The 10,136-nt window shown below is 39.2% G+C and overlaps 1 protein-coding gene across 2 annotated transcripts in view; it reads right to left on the reverse strand.

The window, feature by feature from the left end:
* The window catches only part of insyn2ab (inhibitory synaptic factor 2Ab), a 41,352-nt gene extending 34,689 nt beyond the window's left edge, over positions 1-6,663 (reverse strand). Inside the window, exon 1 of one of the 2 annotated variants that reach the window (XR_013786753.1) lies at positions 6,172-6,487. The gene's annotated coding sequence lies outside the window, so the exon portion shown is untranslated. Of the gene's footprint in view, positions 1-6,171 lie in introns of both variants that reach the window. The other variant, XM_079458022.1, reaches the window with a different exon arrangement.
* Between the last annotated feature and the right edge of the window lie 3,473 nt (positions 6,664-10,136).

The raw sequence follows: 10,136 nt of genomic DNA on the forward strand, positions 1-10,136 counted from the left end.
CCTCTGAACTTTGTTGCTGACATTTTATTGTGTTGACTTTGATGCCATCTATATGTTAGCTAGCATTTACCAAAATGTAAAATTCACTAATAGATGCCTTTAAAATGTGCAGTCTTGTAAAAACAATTGTCTAAACCATAGACTGTAAAAAAGGTGGACAGATTGTAATGAATCAAGCTTAACACGTCCGACGATGAGCGCTGACATGTTAAACAAAAACGTCAGTTTGGAGCCTGGGTATGCCCAGAAGGAAACGCCAGTGGAACCACAGTCTGCCCAGTAGTGAGCACGAAGTGTAGGGCAGAATCAAGGTTCTGCCCATGTTCCCTGATGACTCAATCCTAAACGAAGAAATCATGTTAAACTAAAACAACTAAGACCAAACTTATTCAAAAAACAAACACTTGGACATGTGATCAACGTGATAAAACACTGACTATAGAAAACATATTTGGAAAAAAATTGTAATTGGATTTTATAGTTTGGCTCCTGTCCTATCTATTTACATGGAGAGGGCGGGTGTGTACTGTAGCCAGCCACCAGTGGACGATCAAAAGCCTGTAGCTGGTTTAAACGAACAATGTTGGAGCCTGTCTTTTTTTTTAAACACAAGCAGGTTATTACGACTCATAGTATGTTTTAAAGCTTTATAAGCTTTGTTAATGCTTAATATGTGAACTTTGTACATCATCCAGGGACATGCACAGGGGGGTTACTCAGGTTGCCCGGGCAACTGCCCATATACCCTTCTTGACTCACGCTGCCCTTCCGAGGTTAAAAAAAAAAAGAATAATCGTACAATGGATGCAGAATTGCACATAGGCTTAGATAAAAAAAACGCAAAGCCTCATTCACTTCCATATTCGGGCACCGAAAAGGAAAGTAGGAAGAGGGGAAGGGCAAACTCTGCACGTGACCGGCACCTGAGCTGAGCCTGCATGAGCGGCCCTAGAAGGAGATTGTCGCGGAGGTAAAGCCCACCTAAAGTTCTAGCTTAGCCCCCCTAAAATATTGTAATTATGTAATCTGTCCCAGAATTCGAGATCTAGCACCCCTTTTACCTTTGTTATGAATACGGCCACAGGCTGCGTTATTTAGCGCATTCTTCAGTTCACAACAGCACAGAATGGAGTGAACATCATAAGCAGAGTAACGGTAATAGGTGTGTGCATTAACATGACATCTGAATCTTTGCCATTCTTTGTTATAAACGCAGCTTACAAAATACGATGCGGGAGTGATACAAGACCCTTTCCCATAAACTGTAAAAAGTTTTGTCTGCGTTCACCCCTCGCCACACTATTAACTAGTTGTTTACGTTACCTACAGCAAAATGAAAGCACTTCACACCAATGACGGCATACTTTACAAAACGACCATGATGATATAATAGCGCACAGAAATGTGTCCTTCATGACAATGTGCTGTTTTATTTTTCTGCAAATAAGTAATATAGAGCTGATGGTAGTTCTTTTGAGAGCCCTGGAAAGACGACGGGCAGATACTGGATACAGGCAGTAAGTGTAGTACAGCCTGGTGCGGCTGCTGTGTTATTCATTGTTCTGAGTTCCGAGGAAACAAAAGTGAACCTAGAAGCTCATTGTCGTTTTTCAGATGCTTCAGTATTTTTTGTATCAATTTAAAATATGTTGTGGATGTCAAAGATGAACAAGCAGTCATGCACAGGAGTGACAGAGCTTGTGCTAATCAGAATGGATGGCAGCCAGCAACATCATATCAAGTTATTCCGTCTAGAAAATAATGATTCAGCAGTTGTGACATTTATTATATGGATTTGTGTCATTTTGAATTATAAATGGTGCTTGTTAATTTGGATAACAATAACTTGTCTTTATTCTGCATATTCTTTATTAATTATGTATTTTAGTAATGTATACAGTATGTGGTGCTAAGAGTGTCTATGTATTATATAATTATATATATCCTCATTGGAGGCTGAGCCCCCCTCATATTTCAAACCTAGAAACGCCCCTGGCTGCATGTCTGCTACTCTACCCGTGTCCATTGCAACGGTAGAACGTTCCTTTTCAAAGCTGAAGCTGGTCAAATCAAGGCTCAGAAATCAGTGTGGTCAATAGCGGCTGTCTGACCTCCTCCTGCTGGCCATAGAGAACGGCATAGGAATCGACAAGAAAGAAGTTCTGAATATTTTTGTTGAAATGGCCCATAATAGGCGGCTTCTCCTTTGAAGCTTTGCATGTTTAGTATGTAAATTTGGAAAAACCTATCAGTGATTTGATACGATAATGATAGAGATATTGAAGTAGGGATTTTCATGACTCAAGTCATGTTTCTCTGTGTCATTATTAGTAGAAGTTAAGGTGATTGAGTGCTGTATTTCAGTGTTTTACTTCTTTGTGTACATATATTTTAATAAAGACCCTGTTATTCTCAGTCCATCATATAGTCCGTGAGTTTAGTTTTTTTGGCCTTTTTTCAGGTCAGAGCAACTGCCCCTCAAACTTCTTGTGCACGTTACTGACATTATCCCTTACCCAGCTTCTCCCGAAATGTTTTTGAGCTACAGGAATTACTTGTTAGCGCCCAAATGAAATCCCATCCCCACAAAACATTAAAGCAAAAGTTTATTTTCATCTCCTGCTGCATATTTAAGGTAGTGCCAAACAAACCTATGGTGCAAAACCGATGACTCATCACTGATGACATTTTGTCCAATCAAATGCTATCTAAATCAGAATATCAAAATATAATTTGGTATTTATAGGTGTATGCATGCATGCTGTAGTACTGTAGTTGTGAACAATAAACAAGGTTCAGAGGCATTATGCTAAAAATATCCTAAAATACATCCCAGTGAGCGTAACCATGATCCTGTTTATCCTTTCCTACCTCCCCCCTTTAATATAATCCAGAACTGCATGTGGTGCAACAGTCATTAATATTGGGAGAGCTCTAATCTCTGTTTTATTGTGCAAAGGACTTTGAGCCCCCTCAGCTAGGACGAAACCTTAGCATGGAAGACAATCTAATGACTTTTTTTAGCTGTTGTAGCCTTGTGTTGTCACCACATGGCTGCACAGTCTGAAACCGAAAAAGCCCTAACACTGCTTTACAGTGAAAAGTTATGAGTCATTGAAAGGTTGCTCGCTGGGAGAGCAAACGTCTTCAGACTGCTGTCTAGCATATATGTTTGCCTTATTAAAGGGAATAGACAAATGCAAATGCTGAGACAAAGTTTTATGTGCTAGCTTTACAGTTTTTTTAATATGCTTAAATATGCAGAATATGGGATTCTGACTTTAATTTAGAACTGGAAATATATGATCAACAATAACATGGATCATCAGGTTTTGCACAAACTTGTGAAGTCCATGCCAACTGTGCATGCTGTCATTAAAAAGCAAAAGAAGGACACGACAAATACTAATACGTTCTAATGTATATATAAATTTCTTATCTTTACATACATTTTTTGCTGAGAATAATTTATCACAAACAACTGAAGCTGAACCCCCCTACATTGTTTAAGTTTTTAAAACTTTCAAATTGAAGATAAAGAAATCCCTGTTAATTTAAATGATGATGCAAGTTAGCTAGTAGGATGAACCCCACTCCCAAACCGTATTTATTTCAAGCCATGTAAGTGCATCAACACATCTAAAGCTTGTTGTTTTCAAACTGGGACAAATTCATGGAAAGAAGATCTCTCAAAAATATGAATAGTCTACTGAACATTATTATTGATTAATTTGTAAATGTTTCCAGAATGGTTTATATTTGTATATATCTAGCGAGTTTTTATCACTATGGTATGTGCATTTGAAAATGTCTCATCCAATAAGTGTAGCCAACTATTTAAAGGAATATTTCACCTTCAAAATGAAAATTCTGTTATTATTTACACGTCCTCTTTTTCAGTATGACTTTCTATCCTCTGCAGAATACACAAAACTAGATATTTAAAACATTTTGGTAACAGAAAACCTTTGGTGACTTGCATTGGTTTGTGTCCATAAGTCAATGGGAACCAAGTTTTTGCTTACCAGCATTTTTCAAAATATGTACTTTCGTGTTTTGCAGAAGAAAGAAAATCGAAGAGGTTTAAAACGACAACAGGGTGAGTAAATGATCAAATAATTTTCATTTTGGAGGTGAACTATTCTTTTAAGCTTGTAAACAACATTTTGATGTTTCATTGTTTCTCCCACGTTAAAATGTACAAAGTAAATTTAAAACATGATGTACAAATGCATATCATGAATGGATATTGATTTTAAGGCTTTGCGGTGTAAGCATTACAATTCACTTGCAACACTTAATTTTATACAATATGTAACAGGGGATGCCGGTTCTATCTACATCCACCGTGGAGTTCCTGCTCAGAAAAATTATGAAGACAGTAGTCACGCTTTATATTTGAACGTGTGAGTATCTCAGTCTGTAATTTTCAAATTCACAATCTCTTTACAACTGTGCTGGATCAGGCTCAGCTAAACATGATGCCTCAGGCTGCTGGCTCGTACAAAAAAGGTGTATTTTATAACCGTAAATGTACAGGCTTATCTGCAAGTCACGTATGCATGTACAGCGACGCAAATGCCTATTACCACAGCTTTGCACGAGCAGTCTTGAATAAGAAATTTGGAGCTAATCCCAATAACAAGCAGTATTAAACAGACAGGAATTCCCTTTTGGATTTGTGATCTACACCGAGGTGTTATTAAACCCTGTGAGTACTGAGAGGCGGTTAACCCTTTGGTGCATTCATTATTCATACAACATTGTTGCTTTTAAGAAAGAATATAGGCATGTCATTTCCAGGCTTTTTCCTACAATGATGAATTTTAGGGGTTAATTGCTGTGCATACTGAATAAAATACTGTAAATTGTCATCTAAATTCTTTTCTTTATCAGAATCGTGTTTGAATACAAAATCTTGTTTTAACTGGCCATCGGTGTTGACTTAGTTTGAGTGAACAAGAACTAAATAAGAAAGTAAAATTAAAAAAACATAATGTCTTTATTCGAGTTCAGTCAGAGGACCGAGGAATGTAAAGTACAGTGTGTTTGAAGGAAATGGTACAGACAGTGCAAAAAAAATGTGATGTTATGCACCTCACGGTTCCTCTCAACAGGTGAGCGTACAGTATGAGAACATCTCGTTTTCCCTCACAGAGAATTGTGATGAAAGAATGATGGAAGTTGTCTTGAAGGAATCATTTTACTAAACACTCGAAACAGCTGAGACGAAATGTATATGTAGCATTTTATACACTGGCATGTGTACCGTTAACTAAATTAAATTCTTATTCACAGCAAAACAAAAGTGGAATTTTATGGTGTGGACCCTAGAATGTGGAAATCTCGGATTCGGTCTCTTTCGTTCACACACACAATACAATATCATTCAGCAGGCATGATCTCATTTCAAGTCACAGCCTCATGTTGTGCTGACAGGTTTATATGTCACATCAAATGTCCGTGTTTGATAGTGTTACTCGATATATCTACTACAAAATCTCGATTAAATGCTTATTTAACTACAGATAATTGTGACTTTTTATGGGAAGATGTTTAAAACGGGTCTGTATGACACAACACCGTTGAAATTTAACCAACTTTTACATATTTATACAGCACTTAGAATGCACCTCATGTGCTAAAAAGGTTCCAGCCTTTAAACGCAAACACACGTTTTGCTCTGCATGTCAGGTGTGGGTGAGGAAGCTCTCACCCACGAAGGACATGCATTCAGCCAAAATACATCAGATTGCTTTGCACCTAGAAATATCGATATCGTAGATTTCAAGAAAACCTTCTACATGCATTATGTCAGGCTCTAAAAAGACCCAATCAAACCAAGATGTCACCAGAAATCCATCAGCTTAAAAAGCAAAACGGCACGAGAAATACTTTTCTAACCGTGTTAGAAAAATAGTTTTAAACAAACCAAATGCATCCCAAACCTCTGAGCTCTTCATATCTCCACCACTAAAATGAATGATCATCTTTGGGTCCCGGCAGGTATAAGGTAATAGTTGAACCAGGCTCACTCACTCAGCCCATGTACGGCAAGTAACTACCAGTCCAGTATTTCAATGAAGCCTTCAGCACATTGCAACGCTCAGACTCTTCCTTCCAGTCCTTGACGTGCAAATATAGAGAAGGCTGGATGGAGGGCACACTCACCCTGAGAGGACCATAAGCGGAGGAGAGGAAGGCAGTGAGACCGTCAGTCTCCAGTGGCGATGGCACATGTCCGCTTCTTCAACAGCGCACTCAGGAGGAGCGCGCATACGAGAGCCATGCGAGACGGTCAGCTACGGCAGCTTTGCCAGACGCGCTGTTCCACATTGGCTGAAGTGCAGCAGTGAGGGTTTGCCCGACGCCGGAGCTGCAGCGAGCAGACACGCTCAGGCGCGCACACGCGCACGCCGTCTCACACACACATAAATGCGGGAGCGGGCAGGGAGTGTGTGCGAGCGCGCAATCGTGCACCTCCACTGCGTTTAGTGCGTCAAATTGAAATCCACCACAAGGAGGCTTAAGAGATCAGATTCCGGCGATTGTTGATTTGTCACATCACTGAGGGAGACACGCGAGTTTACGCGCGCACACACATGGACACTTGGCACGCACGCACACTCACACAAGCGCGCAGAGTTGATGCGGACCCTGTGTGTTTGCTATGGCGTGCGTGACAAGGAAAGAGGGAGATAAAAGAGAAAGGGAGGGGGAAAGAGAGGTAGAGTTTGGGAAAGCTGGAGAGAGAGACAGGGAGCAGAGAATAAAGGAAATACGAGGAAATCTAAGCTGGAAAAGTAGTGTTTTAGTTGTAAGTTCACTATTTGGTCGAACAGTGGATCTTATCTGATGAAGAAATGCAGGTTATAGCCAGGGTGGGTGTGTTAGGGATTTCAAAAGATGAGATGTAATAATACATTTCCATTTTAATTGGCATGGCCTATGTATTATCAGACCGATTACACCTCATTACAAGATGATATGATTTAAATAAGAAAGAGATGGAAAAATTGCACGATTACAACGTGAGTGGGAAAAATCAAATGCAGGGAACTGTAATTGGATTGTTAATTAACGTGAGTCAACTCTGTGTTTTATAATTACCAGGAATCCTCTGGGGCTAAACCAACCTTGTTCGTGTTGCTGCCTCAAACACAACACACAAACAACTTCACAAACCTAGTAGGCTACATCACATCATGGAGTTCCCATGTAGCACCATTTTGACTTGATCTAAACGGGAAGTAAATAGATAATAGAGTGATGTAAAATCATCAAATGCCGTTGGCTGGGTCCGAAAGCTCTAAAATGCTACCTTTGGAGGCAACAGTTCAAGGTAGGAAGGCAGCACGTCCGAATCCAATGTTTGCTTTACTTCCTGTCTCCCGAGATGCCTCCATCAGGTCGGTTTTTGAAGGCAGCATACATGTATCCTTCGCTGCCTTCATGTCCCACAATTCTATGTGCGTGCTCACGCGGGGAATGTGATGGGTCGAGCAGGGTCGAGTTAAAAAAAAATGGCAGCCAAGAAAGCCGCTATAGCACAGTTTTTGTGTAAAAGAAGTTCCATTTTCTCTTCTTTCAAATTTTCATTGCATTTTTATTGAGAAATTTTTAAATATTCGATTAGTTATCACAAAGGCGCACTTTGCCTCTGAAGGCTGTCCGAACGCGTTTCTGGGAGCTGCCTTCATGCTTAAACGCTGCATCCAAAGTCATTGCTTCATGAGACAGCGGGGCAACAAGTCAGCTGCCTAAGCTTTCGGACGCAGTCACTGAGCCTGTCGCTGCATCCCAATTTGCGCACTTATACACTATTCTACGTCATTTTGTAGTATAAATACAGTGAGTAGTGCGTTCACATTGAAAATCCTCAAAAAAGAAGTGCACTGTAAGGACCCGGATGATGCACTATTTGGACCGAAAATATGAAGTGTGGAACTGTGGACACTTCATGCACTCAACAGTCACAGTTTCACTTATGTAGTGGAAGGGAGGCGGGGCTGTCGGACGCTGCTCAAGCAAATCTCTGCAGAGTGATAACGCTTCAATCTGATAATGACTGAAGTAATGCTGGACAAAACAGATGAAAACTACACTAAATGTACAATGTACAAGCTGATTTTTATTCACACGCATTGTGTCGTGCGATTGATGTCATTTGCGCTCGTCTGGGAAACCAGTACACTTCCGGTTAGAATAAAACCGTTTAGTATTGCATTTCGGATGATACTACCCTTCTAAAATTCACACGCTACATGGTTGAGTGCATAGTTTAAGTGCATAGTGCATATTATGTCATTTGGGGCACAGCTTGTGTCTCAATCAGCTCCCTTGTTCAGTAGCCTGGGAGTCATTTTAAGAGCTGTTTCTTTCGCAAAATCCTTCCAGTGCACTAAAACGTTTGTTCCCTAAAAATTCCCACAATGCACTGCAAAAACCAAGGAGCATCGAAGCTCCCCATGTTCCCTTACCAGAAATCACGTGACAAGGTTTGAAGACCTTTATTGTTCCTTACTGGTAAATAATGACCCAGCAGCATATTGTGACATTTATTAGAAGGATTTGTGCATGGGATGTCCCTTTGAATAATAAAGTTTGTTAAACGTAATGTGAAAGGGATGATACAGATACATTTATATTTATTAGGAGAATACATTTAATACAATTACTTAGACAAGAAAAATACATTTCATGCTAACCATACTTTTATGCAAAGGAGCATTTCTTAATTTTCAATGTTTTGGTAATATATGATAATATTTGGGCATTGACATTTAATGTTGTAAAAGTAAACATTTTGGTATATCACATGTGTTTTGACTATACTTTTATTTGGTCATTGTCAAATTCTATTTTTAGGACAAAGAAATGTTCACAAAAAAAGTCCTCCTCATTGAATAATTTTGCCTTGGGACCCCACCTCTGTCTGAGGAAAGAAAATGATCTTTCTTGAGCCTCGGGCAGTCTGTCTGTCATTAACCAGTAATTAAACTGTTCTTTCCACCAATTGCTAAAAGACGTTTTTAATAATTCAGCAAAAATATATGTAGACCATCTGCCAGCGCAGCTTAAAGTTTAAGATCACAAAAAAGACTGGAGGAGGGAGACTTCCAGTTCATGACTCCACACTTTTAAACAAACCATTTATGAAACTTATTTCTCAAATTCAGCATTTTTATGTCAAACCAAAACCATTTTATATGATACCACGAAAAATTAAATTACTTTTGTCTTGGTTAGCGTTGCATGGCTATTAGTTATGTGATGTTACATTGACTGTATTGAGTTTACGTGATAATTCACCCAAAAATTAAAGTTCTGTCATCATTTGCTCATCATGTCAAACGTGTATGACTTTCTTGCTGCCACAGAACACAAAATATATTTGCAAGAATGTTGGTGTCCATACAACATGGGACCCAACTGGCTTCTAAAACCACTTTATACAATTCTCAAAATATATTTTGTGTTTCTGTGCAGGCTTCGAACGACCTGAGGATGAATAGATGATAACAGAAGTTTTATTTTGGGGTGAAATATCCCTTTAAATCTAAGCTGACAGTGAGAAAAACAATATTCTTTTTTAAACAAGTGGTTTCAACACTAATAAGGTGAGCTCCATCCTATCTCATTGCTGAATTGCATGAGAAAAAAGATCTCTGTGATGTTGATCACACAATTCAAGTATAATCTTTAAATGTACAACATATTTCAATAGAAATAATTCAAAGGATAACATTTTATGAGTGAACTTGCCTTCTGGTTGTTTTATCACTGATTTGTACAGCCCCTAAGATGTTCCTCATGGTCTTGGGTACCAGGGAAGAAAGAAAAAGCAGTGAGATATTTGGAGAGATGCACCACTGAGCTCTGTTACTCAGCAGGGTGAAGTACAGAGAGGGGAAAATCCTCTCTGTGGTCCCTGGCTTGAGGCTGTGAGCTCATTCTTCTGCTTTATCCTCATGCTGCAGCTCAAAGTCGGTTTCACTGCTTGATCCCCATTGGCCAATCTTTCATTGAAAGCCTCTGGCTTCTTTTTATACAGAACCAGATCACCCTCTGCTCATTAATTTCATAATGCTCCTTCATATTTCCTAAAGGCTTTAACGGTTTATATGTGCCTACTG

The sequence above is a fragment of the Barbatula barbatula genome (assembly GCF_947034865.1).
Source record: "Barbatula barbatula genome assembly, chromosome: 6".
Lineage (NCBI taxonomy): Eukaryota > Metazoa > Chordata > Actinopteri > Cypriniformes > Nemacheilidae > Barbatula > Barbatula barbatula.